This window comes from Vicugna pacos, chromosome 6, assembly GCF_048564905.1.
Source record: "Vicugna pacos chromosome 6, VicPac4, whole genome shotgun sequence".
NCBI classification, from domain to species: Eukaryota; Metazoa; Chordata; class Mammalia; order Artiodactyla; family Camelidae; genus Vicugna; species Vicugna pacos.
The window spans coordinates 85,496,487-85,514,992 of NC_132992.1; the positions used below are offsets into that span (position 1 = coordinate 85,496,487).

Genomic DNA, 18,506 nt, shown 5'->3' on the forward strand with positions numbered 1-18,506 from the left:
TAAAGAAATCAGGATGACAGCTCTAGGGAGGCACTGTGCTAAAATCTCACGTGCATCTGTTTCATTTTATTTTCCAGCCACACAGTGAGAAGCAATTTCACAAACGAGAGTGGAGAACACAGACTTCTAAAACCTGCCCAGGATCCCACGGTGAGAGAGCAAACCCAGAGCTGAAGCTGTGCTTGTCATCCAGCCCCTGCCCCCTGCCCCCGTGCCTCTGCTGTGCCTAGGGGGCTGTCCACAGCCTTGTCCTCTGGCTGCTGGCCGAGTCTGGCCATTTGGAAACACCAGCAGAAGAGGGGAGAGTTGAGGAGTGTGGGTGTTTGTTCCCACTGTCCTCACACCCCCACCATCTCTCTGGCAGCAGCCACCGTCCCCCTCGATCAAGGCAGCCCCTCTCCCAAGACCACCCCTGTCTCTAGGCTCTTCCCTCCCCTTGTCCCTCGGGCGTGGGGTAGTGACCGCGCTCCACTCTCAGGGAGCCTCACCACATCCTGCTGGTTCCTTTGACTCTGCCCACACCTTGTCAACTTCCCTTATTTAAACCCTGTCCATTAAAGCTTTGCAATGTGCCAGCTCTGTTCTGATATCCTTAACTCCTCTTTTTAATTGTCTGCCAGGAAAGACGTTAAGGGATTTTTCCATATTAAAAAAATAATATCCCATGGATCTCATAAAAAGAAAATCCTGAAGAACACTCTTCCCTCCCCGTGGCGACTAGTCTGTGTACAAAACAGAACAAAACACAAACGAGATCCACTGAGAGTCCACCCATCCCTTCTGGGGCTCCTGGACAGGGGAAGGAAGTGTCCTCACAGCTTATCTAGGAGCTGGGGATGATGGTCCCACCCTCACAGACCAGGACACCAAGAGCCCAGGAGGAGAAGTGACCAGGTAAGGCCTCGCGGTTGGGAAGTGGCCTGGTCAGGACCTGGATGGAGGCCAATCAGCAGCTCCCATGCGCTCAGCCCACAGCCAAGCTGCCAGGTGCCCCGGGCCCGAGCAAAAGCCCAGCATCAACCCCGGGCCTCAGTTTCCCCCTCGATAAAAACAGGAAACTCCAAGGGCCTTATCTGGTCTGTCCTCAGATTCAGTATTACATTCCCATCCAATTCCACTTCCAGAAAAAAACAGAATTGAAAGGAAAGCAGAGCAGCCAGTGGGCAAATGGCGACGCAGGCAAAGGACAGCTTGTTCTCAGAGGTGCCACGGACACAAATCCACTTTCGCTGTCCCCCACGGCTCCGCTGTGACAGGCACCAAAACAAGAGGCCAATATTTTCAGACCAAGACAGCTTCAGATGGAAGAGAACTGGGTCACACGGTGACGCTGGGCACAGTGCCCTGGGCCTGTCAGAAACCCCATCCCAAAGAAAACGCTTCCTGTCCGGCAGGAGGGACAGAAATCAGTCCCTGGGAGGAACCTAGGGTCCCCTGGGTTTGGGGAAGGAGGCGGGCAGAGGAGATGCCCTGGCTCACACCTGCCTGGCATCAGCCCTTGGCCTGTAGACCTGACAACCATGGGCTGTTTGGAAAATAAGCTCTCCGCGTTCCCAGCCGCTCCACTGAAGGTAAACAGTTGAGTTCTGGAAGCCAGCCACCTTCCTTTGTGTATTTTCCAAGCATTTTTATGCCAGTGAAACCCTTTCACGAGAGTAACAGTGCGGGACACACATCAGGCCTGGTCCTGGCTCGGCATCGCTGCAGCGTCCTTGCTGTGGCCTGGCAGGGCCTTTCCTCAAGGGACCAGACGAGCCACGGTGGCCCTGAGGGGGTCTGCCCCAAGGAGACAGCAGTCTCTGCCCACTGGCTGGGAAGGGAGAGAAGGCCCTCTGGCTCTGTGCCCTCAGGAGTGGTGCTCAGGCAGGCTCTGGGTGCAGGTGGGAGAGAACTCAGCTCACTGCAGAGCAGGGGATGACACAGGAGGGACAGTGCCTCAGTAGGAGATACCACAGGGGAGGGGGAGGGGATGCCACAGAGGAGGGGATTCTCAGGAGGGGACACTGCAGGAGGGACCCTGGGTGGGCACAGAGGAGGGGACACTGCAGGAGGGACCCTGGTGGGCACAGAGGAGGGGACACTGCAGGAGGGACCCTGGTGGGCACAGAGGAGGGGACGCTGCAGGAGGGACCCTGGTGGGCACAGAGGAGGGGACACTGCAGGAGGGACCCTGGTGGGCACAGAGGAGGGGACACTGCAGGAGGGACCCTGGTGGGCACAGAGGAGGGGACACTGCAGAGGACCTTAGGAGGGGGCTACTTCAGAGGAGGGGACTCTCAGAGCAGGGAGAGTGTCACAGAGGAAGAGCCCTCAGGGCAGAAGGGGACACCACAGAGGGGGACCCCTTGTGAGAGACATGGCAGAGGAGGGGACCCTCAGGAGGCGGAGACTGCAGAGAAGGGACCTTCAGGTGCTCAGGTGGGTGATACTGCAGTGGAGGAAACACTGGGACCAGGGCAGGTACCTCAGAGGCTCCACTTTCCGGATGGGGTGGGGACGTGGACTCGGGTGGGCATGAACTCACTTCAATTGTGTCATTTTGTTTTCCTGACCATACTCTGCCCCCCAGAAAAGGGAACTTTCCCAGGGAAAGTTCTCTTCCTCAGAAAGGGTCTGACTGGTCCCTTTCAGCCAGTCACAAGGTGTCCTGATGAAAGGGCCGCCCGCTGCAGCCAGAGGTCTGTGGGTGCCACATTTCCAAGTCACACCATCCTGTGAGGTCAACGCTGGATGCTGTTCTGTGCAGCGCCCAAGTCTAGAATTCAGAGAAAACAAAGGCCCACTGTTTCCTCAGAGACGAAAGCAGTGAGGCGGACAAGGGTGAAGGGAGGGCTGGGAGGAGATGGGACAAAGGCCTGCAAACCCCAGTGGCCTAAAAGTCACCTCTGACTTTCGAAAAGCAACCCCATCACACCCAGCCCGTATCCAAAGTGAGTGGGGCTCTGCCTAGCCCCTCACCCAGCACCTGGTCGGAGAGGAGGATGGTGGCCTTGGCACAGCTGGAAACCCCTCCCAGCTCAGCTGCTTCTGGGCTACAGCAGGTCATTTCACTGCTCAGCATCCCCATTCATAAAATGAAGATGTTGTAACTTCACCTCCCAGGGTTGTTCTGTGGATCCAGAACACCCTGTTTCTAGATGTGGCACACAAGCCCTCCAGACAACTTCCTGCTTCTGCTTGTTAATTCGACAAGTATTTTCTGGGCCCCTCCTGTGTGCCAGGCACAGACGGCCCTTGCCCTCTCCCAGCAGAGCCTCAGGTAACCATAGGAGAATCTCTGTTCACTCCAGATGTGGCCACAGCTGCCCCAGACCCTGCACGGGGCTGTGCTCCTGGGCCAGAGCAAGCCTTCTGCCTAGAAATATCCCCCGCCATCCCACAACCCCAGCCTCTTGTCCACATGGTGGACAAGTCCCAGCTCAGAAGATCAATCCTTTTCCAGACTTCTGAACTCACCCCTCCCCAAACAGGAAAAATTAATAGCTCCCTCATCTCATCCATGTCCCCAGGACCCTTTACACATCCTTCCAGGAATGCACCATAACTTTCAAATATAAAGTCATTTCTTTAATCCTCTGTCTCCTCCTGAGATCCACAATAACCAGAGGGTGGCAACCACAGGACCTAGAACTAAGGCTCAAGGCAAAAGCTTGGTAAATGTTTGCTAAATGTGCCTGCAGCTTTAAAGAACGGGACCTCCAGAGATGGGCGGGGGAAGGAAGGTGTAATCCAGGGACAGGTGGCAGCTGCAAAGATGCAGGACTTATCTGCATGAAATCCTCTCCTATATTTGTCAATTACAAACGCCTCAGGCGCCTGAAGCTACCACCTCTGCAGAAAGAGCCCTTCCTACAGCACTGATCCCTGACTGGCACTTTTTTGGGGGGAGGGGTTTGGCCAAGGAACCCTGCCCACACACACATGTCTCATCTGCAGGCTGGAATCAGAGGATCCAGGAGAAGCCTCCAATGCTGGGGGACCAGGCATCTCCCATAACCAGTGGTGTGAACAACTAATAAATCTTTAGTGCTTTAGATCACTAAGAATTTGGGGCTATCTGCTATAGCATTAGCCTACAGTGTCTAATACTGTCCCCACAAGGAAGAATGTGTATCGGGGAAGGGCGAGGGTGGGGGGTTGCCAAGATGAGATCAAAGGCAGAGGCCTCCAGCTCTCTGGAGGGTTCTCTAGGCTGTACTTCCAGCTCTACCTTCACTCCCAAACTCCCACACGTGCTTCCCTGATGTGATCAATAACCAGCTGGGTATGAAAGAAGCCGACTAACCAGAGAGGCTGGGGACTCGGGAAAACTGGCTCCCCTCCCACCCATGCTAGGGGCCATGCATCCTCTCTGGATGCAAAATACAAGTGTTCTAGCAGAGGCCTGAGCTGCTGAAGATACTCCACATCTCTCTTAAACACCCGACAGGCTGCATCTGACCTCTCATCTCCAAAGGCTGCAAGTGAAGTCCGTGAGGATGGCAGGCAGGTGTGGTTACTGCCACACAGCTGTGGGCACTGGCTGCGTCCTGTTAAGCGTGGATGAGCAGCTGGGAGACTGGTAGGTTACTGGACCTTTGTGCTTCTCTCGTGGGTCCCCATCTAGGGCTGCTGTGAGAACTGAACGAGCTAATGTGTGTAAATTACTTGGAACAGAGCCCAACACAGAATGCGTGTGCAAGACCTGTGCACTAGTGCCAGGGTAATGAGGCTTCGGGCTCGAAAACTGAGGTTCCGAGAGGGTTGTGACCACACAGGCCTGTCCTCAAATGGGACTTTCCTGCATGACAAGAGTGTCTTTTATTTTAATGAGGCAACAGTTGGTGGGCTGGGTCACCAGAAAAATTCAGGCATGATTAGAAGCTTGGAACTTTGAGCCCTACTCCCTGTCCTTCAGGAAGGAGGGCCAGGCTGGAAAAGGAGTTGAGAGGTCATGCCTCCGTGATCAAGTCTTCATAAAAATCCCAAAGGTACAGGGCTCAGGGAGCTTCCCAGCTGGTGAACACACGGAGGTGGTGAGAGAACTGATCGCTCGGAGGGCATGGGTGCTCTGGGCCCCTCCCCACATCCCTTACCCTCCACATCTCTTCCATCTGGATGCTCAACTATATCCTGGACCATATAGCCCTTTATAATAAGCTGGTAAATAGTAAGTAAATTGTTCTCCTAAGTTTTGGAAGCCACTCCAGCAAATTAATCAAATTAGAGTAGGGGGTCATGGGAACCTCTGATTAGGCAGAAGCACAGGTAACAACCTAAACTTGCAACTGGCATCTGAGAAGAGGGGCAGCCTTGTGGGACTGAGACCTTAACCTGTGGGATCTGACACTCACCTCCAGGTGCTTAGTGTCCAAATTGAGTTCAATTAAATCACAGGACACCCAGCTGGTGTCACAGAACTGCTTGGGATGGAAGAAAGTCCCATACACCTGCTGTCCGAAGTGGTGAGTGTGTCAGAGTGTGAGGGTAAAGGAGAATCACAGGAGGTGTGTTTTTTCCACTTAACGCACTCAAAAAGCTCAGTTACTCTATTTCCCGATTCTCACTATTCACATTATTACTGACCAGTGCAAATTTCCCTGGCATTCTGTCAATAAGAGCTCAAGCACAGACCAGAATTTGAATTCTGCAAAGCCAGGGCACTTGTACTGGCTCGTATTAGACTCCTCAGTGTGTCTGCTGCTGCAATAAAACGGACTGTCATTGTTAAGGATGCTAACCAACACAGAGTTCTGACTTTGGGCCAGATATGGTTTGACACCCAGAAGAGCCTGTTCCTCCTCCTTATTCTTCTTTTCCAGAACTTTTCTAACAATCATGATCTTTTTTTTTAATTTTTTTGACATGCCTTTTCGGACAGGACTGGGAATGAGTTACACTGATAAACAATTTAGGGAAAACTCATGGTTTGATGTTGAATCTCCCTAAGCAAGAAGAACAGGGTGTGCAATATTTGCAGCTTGCATCACAAATGGCTAATTTTTTTTCATATTTAGTAAGCTCCTACAAATTGGTAATAAAAAGGCAATCAACATAACAGAAACAGAAATGAATGAAAGATTCGTACAGACTTTGGTACAGACAGGTAAAAAGGGCTCCAAACATACAAATACTAGAAAATGCTCGATGTCACATATAAGACAAAAGCAAATTAAAACTACATTAACATACTATTTTTTGTACACCAGATTGGCTGAAGTTTGAGAGACTTAAACACCACCATGTTGGCCATGATATGGCGAAACAAGCACTCAAATACACAGCTGGGGGATGCAAATCTCAATCACCTCGAGGGGAAGCAAGTCGGCGACACTGGTCTTGATTTTTAAATCACACTCTAGTCCAGCAATTCCAGGTGAACTCATGCACAATACAGGGTTAGGCACCGCTGCGCACTGCTGCACGGCAGAGGAGATGGAGAGGCAGAAAAGAAAGGAGGAAAGAAAAGTCCATCAGAAGGGACCAACTGAATCACCTATGGTAATCCCTAAAACAGAACGCCACGCAGCCATAAAAAGAATGGGGCAGTGTGTTCTGCACTGACACAGAGGGGTCTCCAGGCAGGTGCTGATGACCAAGTATGAAGGCTATGATGTGAAGGGAATTTTTAAAAGGATTTATGTGCGTATTTGCTTGTACATGACAGCCTGTCTCAGGATGGCCACAAGAAACAGGGCAAAATGGCAGCCTCCAGGGAGAGGAACCAGGGCCCTGGGGGCCAGGGTGAGAGGGAGCATTGTGCACTATTTGAATTTCCAACCAGGGAAATGCATTAGTTATTTAAAGTTTTTAAATTACCAGGTATCAGAAAGTGATGCAAGCAAGAAATAAAACCTTCACTGTGTTAAGCCTCTGAGATGTAGGGGTTGTTTGTTACTGTGGCTTAGCTTAGCCTATGCTTACCAGCACAAGGGAGAATGTGTGAACAGCCAGGAAACTCTCTGCCCAGGGCATCTGTCATTGTGTGCCCCATGCCAGGCCTCCAGCGCTAGAAACAAATGCAGGAGTCAGGCAGTTTTGGACAGAGTCTGGACCTTCAGTCAGTGAATTCTAATACCTGTTTCCTTATCTGTAGAATGGAAAGCCAGTGACATCTGCCTCCAGCATTTGACAAGGTCAGTGTTGGTAAAGCCTTAGCACCATGCCAGGCCCACAGCAGGCCCTCCACAGACATGGTTCCTGGGAGCAAGGAGTCAGCTCTCCCTCCCCGGAGCCTCCCCTGCTCTCTCCCTCTCCAGACTCTCATTAGTGACAGTTCTCGCTGGATCCACCTACACCTTTAATGCCAACCAGTAACTGCCCTTCAAGTGCAGACTGGACTTATCTGAACACTCTGGGTCCCAGGCGTGATACTTACATCACTGGTGAGTTGCAGAAAAAGAGTTCTCCTTGGCCTGTGCACCCTCACTGAGGTCTGGGACTCTGCCCTGTTCCTCCCTGTGACCCCTGCATAGCCTGGCACAGTGCCCGGCTGTGCCAAGACTGGCTAACATGTGCTGAAATGCTTCCCCGAGGCTGGAGACCCATACCATCCACCCATCCACCTACCCATCCATTCACACAATATTTATTGAACACTTATACAACCACTCTCCAAGTAAACGTTATCCCCATCCTGCACTGAGAACATGAAAACAGAGAGACCAGGTAACTTGCCCAAGGTCACTGCCAGAAGAGGGCAGGCCCAAGGGATTCTGGACCCCAAACTCTTATCTTCTGCTTTCTCCACAGCCTCCGCCCTCGTTCTATTTTTTAGCACACTGTCCCCCCTCTCGGGGCCTGCACCCCCAAGCCCCCCAAGCTTAATATGCCTGTGTTGGGCTCAGGGAGGGGTGCTACACAGGATCCTTTGGAACCCACAATCAGAATCTTCTGCAGACATCCCAGGTGGCCCCAAGAACAAGCTGCAGACACCCCGAGCCTGGCAGGGTAAGACAGTCAAGGGAGCCTCGGGGCCAAAGAGCAAGCAAGGATACAAGCCCAGGGGACGGCAGGGCGATGTGGATGCCCCAGATCCAGGGCTCGGACATGCACCCTGCAGAGAGGAGGCTTGGCCTCCACAGGGAGTCCAAGAGGCCCTGGAGGTCTTACAGCAGCTGTGTTCTCAGCCAAGCTATGAGCTTACGCGGGCTGTAGAGGCTGGGTTCCAACCACAACTAGAAGGAGCAAAGGAGGAGCCGCCCCTTGGTCACCCGCACGGCTTCCTGGCCTGAGTCTTGTTCTCCCCAGCAGACCATTAGCGTCCCGAGAACCCCTCCCTTTGGGTGTCTGTCTGCAGCAGGGCATCATGCAGGATCAGAGAGTCACCAGACACTGCCTCTCAGGGGCCTAAGAGGGTGGGCAAGGAAAAGATGCACAGAGACAACAGTCCCCATACTGAGGCTTCTGTTCACCTCATCTGACTGTCCCAAAGCTAAAGGCCCGAGCTGAGACGAGGCCTCGATCTTCATCTGAGCTCTCCACCAGCCGAATTCAAATGCCACGACCCCCTCTTCCAGATGCCCCCCTCCCCGCGCTGGCTCCCGCCTTCCTCCCTGTGCTCCCTAGACAGGATTTCAGATTGAGCTCTGACCGACCTGGATGCCAACTTCCCTCCTAGATGGTAAACTGGAAGTTGGTACCCAAGGCAAGCTGCATCCTCCATCCGAACAACGTGCTTGGCCAACGTGATGACTGAGGTATGTAAGCACAGCATCCCGTGGGCCACAGGGCAGGACGTCTGCATTCTGCAGAACCTGACTGCAGAATGCGCCAAAAGAAAAGGAGGTGAGATACGTCCCATTTGACAAACTCAAAACACCAAGAAGGCAATAATAGCAACCCTTGCTTCTGCTCTTTAAGATTTAAATAAAAGAGAAACCACTGCTTCACGAATCATACACAAAAGGCTGTTCTTTATTTTGGTCTCATTTTCTCTAAAGCTCAGTTTGTGTGGGCGGTAAGCGGGGGTGACAAGAGTACCTGCTTCAAAGGGCTGCATTTTCAGCTGTTCATTCATTCTTTCACCCATCTATCCACTCATCCAGCCATGCATTCACTCAGTAGTTACTGTGAGTGAATACTTTGTGCCTGGCACTGCTCCAGCACCGAAGGCCAAGGTCCCTGTCTCAGGACCTCAGACTCAGGTTGGGGGAGATGGACACTAAACAAATAATTTCAGGTAGCCATCATGCATTACAACCTCAATAAAATCAGTGTAGAGTGCATGATGGAGAAGGGGGGGCACTCAACAGAGAAGGCCTGTTATGATCTGAATTCTGTCCCCCTCAAAGTCCTCACCCTCAGTACCACAGAATGTGACCTTCTCTGGGAATGGGGCACTACAGATGTAATTAGTTAAGATGAGGTCATACTGGAATGGGGTGGGCCCCTAATCCAATGACTGGCATCCTTATGCAAAGGAGAAACTTGGGCGCTGACACATGTCAGGGAGAACGTCATGTGAAGATGAAGGCAGATGAAGGCGTCCTCGCATCTACAAGCTGAGGACCCCAAAGACCGCCAGCCACACCAGAAGCTGGGAGGGAGGCCTGATTCTCCCTCACAGCTTCAGAAGGACCAACCCACTTGATACCCTGAGCTCGACGTCCAGTCTCCAGAGCTATGAGACAATACATTTGTTGTTTAAGCCGCTCAGCCTACGGGAATTCGTTACAGCAGCCCAGAAGTAAGGCGAGGCCTCCCTAAGGAGCACCATCTGGATCCAAACAAGGAGAAGGACCCAGGAATGACTGGGGAGGAGGGAGGAGTTCCAAGAAGGAAAGGGAAAGTCAGGTGGGGCCCGAAGCAGAGGCTGCATTCCATGGGCTCAGGGGGAGGGGGACAAGGACATGTTGTGCAGAGCCTCCAAGGGCAAGATCGGGACTTGGGGGGTGTCCCCAGTGGGAGGGAAAGCCCCTGGAGGGTGTCGGACGGGGAGTTATATGTCTCGGTTCTCTGTGACGAGACCACTCTGGAAGTTAACACATGTGACGCGTCGGCACCCCGCCTAGCACACACCGTAAGCACATAATACACAGCAGTGGTCATTGTTACGGCCTCACAGAACAGGGGGCTTAAGAAAGAACTTCAAAAACCATGATGCTCTGAAGAGAGCAGGTCAGGGGTCTGGCACCGACTCGCTGAGTGACGCGGGGCCATCACTTTCCTTGTCTATAAAGTGGGGGCCCCCAGGTCTGGCACCCAGAGCTTGTGGGATCAGAACAGCTGCACACCCCTAGCTGGAATCCCCAAACCACGCTCCCTTCCTCCCTGCCCAGCCCTGGCTCCCAGCCCAGGATGGTTGTTTTTTTCTCTCCTGCTGACAACGGAAAACACATCTCAATGTCGCCTTTATCCCCACGTTCCTCCCAGAAAGGCAACTGGCAGCCCGGGCCACGAGCGGCTAAGAATTCTCCAAGCCAAAAATACACACTCTTTGTGCATCCTCTTCAACAATAAGGAAGGAAAACGTTGAGTCAAACTTCTACAAAGCCTGCAAAGATTATTTTTCAAGCCCCAAAGCAGTACCCTTTCTGTATTCACTTATTTCCAGTCTAAAGAGAGCATTCCTTGAGACAGTTCCCAAATTGGTATTTGATATAATGTTAATGAAGCAGTTTTTTAAAAACTGAACACACCCCATGAAACAGAGCAAGTCAGTTCTCTAAATGGCTTAAAAAGGCTCTGGGTTATATCAAGTCAAACTGGCATCCTCAGCGCAGGATTTCTCAGGTACTTTAACATGATCATGCGTGCTGGAGATTGACAAAGGGAGAAGATGACAACGGAACACTTCCCAAACTCACTTGGGAGAATTCTAGAGAAAGATGCCCAGTCACAGAAATTTAGAAACTTGACCAAACCACGGGAAATCCTAGAAAACGCATCCGTCCTATCGCAGTTCTGCAAAGGGAGGAAGTCCCCATGACTCACCCCACACTACCTGGGTAAGGGCAGCTTGCCTCACTTGACTATCTTCTGATCGGCGATATCCTGGAGAAGCACATGGTGACTGCTGAGTTGCTAAGACTCACAACCAGAGGACCTTATCCTGCAGGCTGTCATGCACTTGAGAGCTCTGGACAGCTACTTTTAAGCTCAGGGTGACAGTGGCTGGAACAGCTTACACACCCTGCAGAGGCAGCCCTTCCGCCTGGAGGTGGGCCTGGGCCTTCCGCAGAGGGCCTGGCCGGTTCCATCTCACTGTGGCAGCAGCTGCTCAGGGGCACTTAGGAGGCCTGGACACGGAGACGCCCAGGAGAGGCTCAGGGCAAAAGCAGAAATGGGAGAATGCCCACAAGCACGTGAAAGGTGTCGCTTTCTGACACAGGGCAGAGAAATGAAGTCAGCCCTGGGGTTTTCCCAGGGTCTACAAATTAAATCAGCAAATTCAAATGTGTTATGTCACAGACTCTGCTCAGAGGCCTGTGACTAAGTGTAATTTGATGTTCCTGCAGTCCTATAGGTGAGAGGGGATCCGAGAGTCATCTGAACTAAGCTTGGTGGGTGGGAGGACCGGGTCTAGGAAGGCCCTGGAGCGTATGAGTTCAAGTTTCAACTAGCTGCATTAGCACAGCCGCACCGCAGAGAGACTCAAAAGCTGATACAGCCACTGTATCAACTCCCAGAGTTGCCAAGCTCAGCACATAGTTAATTTATTCTCATCCTAGCAGAACGCTTCATCAATGCCCCACGCACGGCCGACCCCTCTGCCCACCAAGCACCCCAGCGCCTGCTCTGGACTGGGCCCCTTGCTGGGCGCAGGCATAAGGACCAGGGCCAAGGGCAGAGAGAAAACCGACCAGCAATCAGTGAACAACGAACACAGGAGTGGCCAGGACAGGCAGGACCGGGCAAGGGGTTAGGGCAGCCGGTGGCGGTAGGCGGACTGGGGTGTGAGGTACCCAAAAGACAGCAAGCTTCGTTAGGTAAGAGGCTACATCAGAACCAGTCCTGAGCACAGGGCGGTGGGGCCAGCTCGTGTGAAGGGACACAGGTCAGACAAGAGGTGGGAGCCAGGGGACAGAGGAGCTTGAAAGAGCTTCACACAGATCCCCAGGGGCCTCCTAACCTCTGACCCAACACCCTGCTCCTGGTGCCCCCCTCCCCCAGCATCCTGCCCCACAGCACAGTCCCTCAGAGGCTGCAGCAACCAGCGATTCCCATGGCAACCACCCCTCCCTGGCTCTGCAGGAGAGGAGGCTGGAAAACCCAAAGGTAAAGCAGCAGGGATTTACCAGAATCAAGGAGACTCCTGAGTCTCCTTGATTCTGACCCAGAAAACTCTCCTTCCCTCTAGGGAGCCCACAGGCATCCTCAGAAGGTGACTCCAGTCCCTGTGCCCAGTTATGCCTTTACTCATTTATTTGTGTGGGCTTCCAGAACCTTCCTCCAGGAATGGAACTGGGAGGTGGGCTCTGCCACAGCTCTGACTGCCCTGGATTGGGATGACCGATCTGCTCTGCTTCGCTGCTCAGAGGGCAGGGCACGTCCTGGTCACCAACAAGTAATAAGAGTGACTTCCTCCGAGATGCTGGCGGGGGCACACGGCCCATCTGACCCTCAAGACTCGGTCTGTTTGCTGGTAACACCCTCCCCACGGCTCCCCAACAGGCCTCTGAGTCCCCACCGCCTGGAGAAAGAGAGGTGTGACTCATGAGGTTCAGCCCTGGCCCAGGGCGGAGAGTTCCCCTGTCTGGCTCCATATTCCCCCCACCCCCACCCCACCCCCCAGACTCAGATCCATCGCCTGGGAACACTGACACTATTCTCCCTGCTCTGGGATCAGGACCAAAAACTTGAGCTGTCTTCTCTCCCACTCATCTCAATACTGGGGGCAGGAGGAGGACAGCTCTCAGCACTTAGTGGGAAACACTAAGAAAAATCTCCCTAGAGCAGAGCCAGGAGGGGCTGGGAGAGACCAGCAAGGCTACCACGAAGGAAGAAAAAGGCCCCACATGCCAGGGGTGCAACCCAGACCACAGTGGGGATTGTTGGGGAGCTGGGAAAACCCCAGAACAGAGCCTCCGGGCCAGTGATAACCCCGCCATTCTCCCCACCCCCGCCCACTCAACAATGCTCCTTTTTTCTCAGTGACCCCACTTGTCAGGGCTCTTCTCGGACAAGGCCGGCCCTGAGGGCTGTTCCCTGCTCCCCGGGTGGCTCCCTGCTCTGGGGCAGAGCCAGGCTGAGTCAGTCCCAACCCCTGGGGGCCACAATGGAACCCCCTGACCAGAGTACACCTCCCTGCCAAACCCCTGGCCCCAGGGCAAAGCCACCTCCCTGGCATGGTCATCAGGGCAAGAATGGCAAGAAAAGAGATGAAGAGGACTTTTTCACCCAGGAGATCAGACCCCAGTGCTTGCAAGGGCAGGGAGGGGACGTCCGCCTTTATTTCAAACATGGCCAAGTATCAAACTCACACTGACTCCTAACGAAAATTCAAAATTTAGCAAGGGTTCTTTAAGATACTTCAAGAAGTGTGAAGCTTGGGTCTCGCTGTTCTAACGAAATGGCAACCACAGACGAAAGCCCAGCCAGGCTGCGACCCAACCCCAGGAGGGAGCAGCCTGAACTTTCGCGGCCCCCTGCAGGCTCAAGTCCCTGCACAACGGGGAGCCGGGCTGGGACTCAAGGACACACAACTAGAGATGGTAGGGCTGGAACACAAACACAGATTCCCAAAGGGTGCGGTCGGAAAGCCCAAGACAGCAGTGCCACTTGGCGCCCCCTAAAGCCCAAATGGGACACAGGTTGCCTCTGCCTGCCAGGAGCTCAGATGCTAGTGTCCCACACTGGAGGCGGTGAACAAGTCAGGCCGACTGGGAAGACACCAGATGTGGTTATAAAGTAATGCAACTTCCTGATCAAATTAATATCTGCTCATTGTAGGAGATGTTTAAATTCCAAGTTACTTGTTCACACCAGACAATTCTTCCTTGATCTCAGAGGTAACCAGTAATATTTTGTAATGCATGCCTCTAATTTTTAGATATACTCTCCCCAAACTGGAATCATACTACATAAAAAGATTTGGATCCCACTTTTTAATTAAGCATGCTATAATGAGCATTTTCTGTGGCATTACATATTCTTCTAAATCATTGTCATTTAAAGACCAATAAAACATAATTTATTTCACCAACTCCCTACAATTTGACATTTGGTTGTTTCAAACTATACAGTAATAACATAAGAAAAGGATTAAATTGCATCCCACATACTCTTTTTTCAAAAGAGAAAGAGGAGTGGGATAGATGTTTAAATCTGCAAAACCACTTTTCAGAAGACAAAGAGGTAAACTCCAAGCAATGACCTAAAAAATGCATTCAGTGGAAAAAATCTCATTTCCTGGTCCTTCCAGAAAGTAAGATGTGTGGCAATTATTCCTGACACTTTCGATCTATTTCTTGCTCAACTCTTCTCTGAACTGAACCTCAAAAGAGGCTCCCCAAGTTCTGCAATAAGTTCCCTGTGCCACGGGTCCATGCCCACCCACCTCAGCAGCTACAGCATCTTCCCACACCCAGGTCCCATGGGGAAAGCTCCATGACAAAAGGCCACCAACGACCCCCTCTGTCCTACCTAATGAAGCCACCTCCCAGCTGGGATCCAGAGCCCAACTCGCCTTCACCACACCCCGACTCCATATACCTGTTGGCCAAGCAAGACTCCTGCTCGCTGCTCCCAGAAAAACCACGCACCCCGCCACCTCCTCACTTCATATAAGCTTTTCTCAATCGATCCACCAACTTCCATAAGAATCCTCCTCCTTCTCCTTGTGCCTACTTCCTTACTCACCTAAGACCCACAGACCCCTCCAGGGCGGCCACTTAACCCCACTGTGCTTCAGCTACCACTGAACAGGGAGAGAAGAGGCACTGACCCTTGAAAGGCTGAAGCTGCTCCTGACATTTGGCAACTTCTTGGGGACCAACCCTGCCCTCCCCAACCTGGCACCTCCAGCTGCTGGCAGTGCCCGGGCTGGTGTGTGACCTCAGTACCGCTGGATGAGGTAACCCCAGCCCTTGGCCGGCACCGTCACCACCCACAAAGCCGGGGCCGGGAGGGAAAGGGGCTTTCACTTCTCCTCCAGGACCTCCCCTGCCCTCAGACCCACCACCTCTCCACCCAGCTCCACAGACCCCACGCTGAACACCCTCTGGATGGGGCCAGAGTACACACTGGTGTCCCCCTGCCCCAACCACGCTAGGAGGCACCCCACCTCTGATGCAGGCTAACCAAAGAACGCCGGATGCACCTTTCATTGACTCAGGAAACGTTTCGCTCCTTTGGGGTAAAACTGTCTTACGGTCAGGCGATTCCATTTTACAGATCGGAGAACTGAAGACTCTGCGGGTCTGTGTGAGGGCAGAAGGGTGAGCCTGGGGTTATTCTCCGGGCTTCACAAAACGAGGTCTGCCTCCTGCTACGAGCAGGGCCTGTACCCAGGGTCCCTGCCATGGCCCCGAGGTACAAGGACAGAGCAGGGGAAAGGGAGGAGGCAGGTCCCGGCCCACCATGCCACTCCCCACCTGCACCTGCTCCCGCCAAGGACAGAGCTTATAAGGCCCAAGCTCCTGGTCAGAGAATACAGGGTCCCTGTCACACTGTTCGTGGCCCCCTGTCAAAACAAAACAAAACAAAACAAACCACAAAAAACAAAAAAAAATGCACAGCCCAAAAGTCAGAGCTGAGTCAGGCCTCAGGGACTCATCCCTCCCTGTCGTCTACCTGGTGAGTCCCAAGCCTTCCAACTGTTCCAACGCTCCATCCTCAGGAGGCCACCCTGTGGCCCTAGCAGGCCGTGGCTCTATGCCCACCCTGGCCTGATGCCCCTCCCCTCTGCCACGCCTGCCTCCCCTGGTGGGGCCGTCTGGGGTCACGGAAACAGCCAAGCTTGCGAGGCAGAGGGATGAGATGCCAAGGCCTGGCCCACGGACTGGACGGCCTTGGGACCAGGGTGAGTCACTTAACCTCACCACAGCCGGCTCCTCACCTGCTCCAGAAGAAGGATCGTACGTACTTCCCCAGGCGTCATGTGGGTGAAACAAGACAGGAAATGTGCTGCACTGAGCTCGGGGCAGACGCTCCACAATGCACCTCTCCTCCCCCGTCAACATGGAGTTTGGGCAGGAGGAGACGGCGGATCTCACACCGCTGCCAAGAACGAGCCCTGGGCAGGAACCTGAGGGGCACTGTTTCTTACCACCTCGACTGCAGGCCTGAGGCAGGGTTATCTGCTTACCAACAGTTCCGCTTCCAGCACGTGGTGAGCATGACTCACACTACTTACTTCCGGCCAGGCACTGTCTTCTAGTCTTCACTCCCCAAAGCCCTACCAGGCAAGCGCTACTGTTACTTACATTTTATCCATGAGGAAAGAGAGTCAAAGAGGCTATGAGGACAGGGCCAGGCTGTATAGGCCAGCGGCAGCACTGGGATTTGAATGAGGCAGGCTGATCCACTCCATAATCTCCATGAAAAGAAGAGAGGGAAGGAGGGTGGGAAAGAGGGAAGGAAGGAAGGAAGGGGCCCCTGCATAACTGGATTCCATGTTCTCTCATCACAGTCACACTTTGCCCAAACCTTTCCTACCCTTCAGGCCACAAAGTTCCTTCTGAATGCCCCTTCCTCCAGGAAGTCTTCCTTGACTTTTCCTTGTAGGAGAGATGGCAATCCTCTCCCTCCCTGCTCTCAGCATGTGTTACTGAGTCCCAGAGACTAGAGGGTTCCCAGGTGTGAGTGTGGAACTGACCCAGGGCTGCCACGAACAGGGCAGCACTGAAAAGGCCAGCATGCAGCTCAGTGTCCATGGGAAGCCAGGAGAGCCATGCCTGAAACCAGACCCCAGCAAGGGAGTCTGCACCCAGAAGCCCACCAGGGCCAGGAGGGGGTCTGGCTGGTGGGTCCCCAGGCAGGTACCCACACTTAGCAAGTGTCCACGTCCATGTGCAGGATGGCCTGGCCTCCACGACCCACAGGAAGAGAATCTTCAGATATAAAATGGGAGGTTCAGATGATAGAGCCTCCCCCAAAACACAACAATCCTCTACTGTGGCCCTTTCTGACCATGAGCTCTGGTAGCAAGAACCCCATGTCACCCAGCCTGTGTCCCCCACGGTGTCTAATACTGCATGCCACCTACAAAAGGACAACAGAGTGGCTGCCTGCGTGCACCTGCCATCACCTCATCTCAATCCTCAGGACACCCACTGCAGTGGGGCAGCTAATGTCATTTTTTTAAGGACGCTAACCTACAGTACAAATAACATCAACGTCCCAGACCCACAGTAACAGATCCAAGACTCAAACACAGATCTAACAGACTCAAAACATGTTTTTCCCATACTGCTGCCCCGATATTCTAATAAATATCCACTGAATGAATGACAGCCATACATGAACAGAAAGTGTGGCTAAGAACAAGAACAGCTTGGCCTCTTGGCCAAGCAGCTTTGGTCCTAGCTCCTAGGTGGGCCTTGATGCTGGAGGTTTTGGAAAACACCTGATACTTTTTCAGGTCACCAACACCCCTGACCTGTAGACACTTGGCAAAAGGATTTGTTTGAGGCCACGATCTCACTGTTTTGAAGGTGTTGATCAAACACCCTGACCACAGACAGGGCTGGAACTAGGCCAGGTAGAGCTGGGCCCTAACTGGGCTTTGGAAAAAAGTTCTGAAACTCGGCCTGCACCCTGTCTGTGTTTCCAGTGGGGAACTGGGGCTAATGGGGTGACCCAGGTCCTGGCCTAAGGATGTTGGGGATTTCAGGAACAGAGGAAGGTGTTGATGGGCAGAGAAAAGCAAAGGTCCTCAGACAAGGAGAAAATTAAAGTTTCAACCCTTTCCCTAAAACCTTCCCCACCCAGCTACTGCCAGGATAAGAAAATCAGGCTGCCCACTGAGGTCCACACTTTTGAGTAAAGTCTTGAAAACGTCTCAGTATTGGCACAAAATCCTGACCCAGGCTGGCCACCTGGAACACGGGTGAGTTCATAGCACACACAGGTGTGAAGCTGGGGCTCCGAGAGATAAAATGACTTGCCTGAGATCACACAGCTAAGAGAGGATGGGACTGAAATCCCCGCCAGTGTGTGCAGAGAGGCGAGGGAGAGGTAAGAAAGGGTTCCCGGGGAGAAGGGGGCAGGTAAAAAGCAGGCCAGTGGCTTCCTCAAGGCAGGAATACCAGCAGGAAAGCAGAGGATGGAGGTTACAAAAGCCCACATGCTCTCAGGGGTCACTGCAGGAAACGCAGCACACGTGTGGCCAACCTACGGGCCATTCTTCCCTTTGGGGCTATAACCAGCAGGAAATTCCCCGAGACCCTGTCAAGAAGGAGAAATGCCTTCCTGGGTGCACCCCAGCAGGGTGGCCCCACCCGCCTGGCCCCACCCGCCTGCAAGGACAAAGTACAAGCGTACTGCCATCTGGAATGTGCGCCCAGGCCTGGGCCAGCCCCAGCCGGGATGGGAGAAGGCCAGTTCTTATCTGTAGGCTGATTAAAGCCAGACTGAATTACCAA

General features: G+C 53.1%; 1 protein-coding gene across 1 annotated transcript in view; it reads right to left on the bottom strand.

Annotated features, from left to right (window-relative positions):
* Positions 1-18,506, bottom strand: part of ITPK1 (inositol-tetrakisphosphate 1-kinase) — a 151,239-nt gene that overhangs the window by 71,317 nt on the left and 61,416 nt on the right. The gene's annotated exons all lie outside the window — the stretch shown is intronic.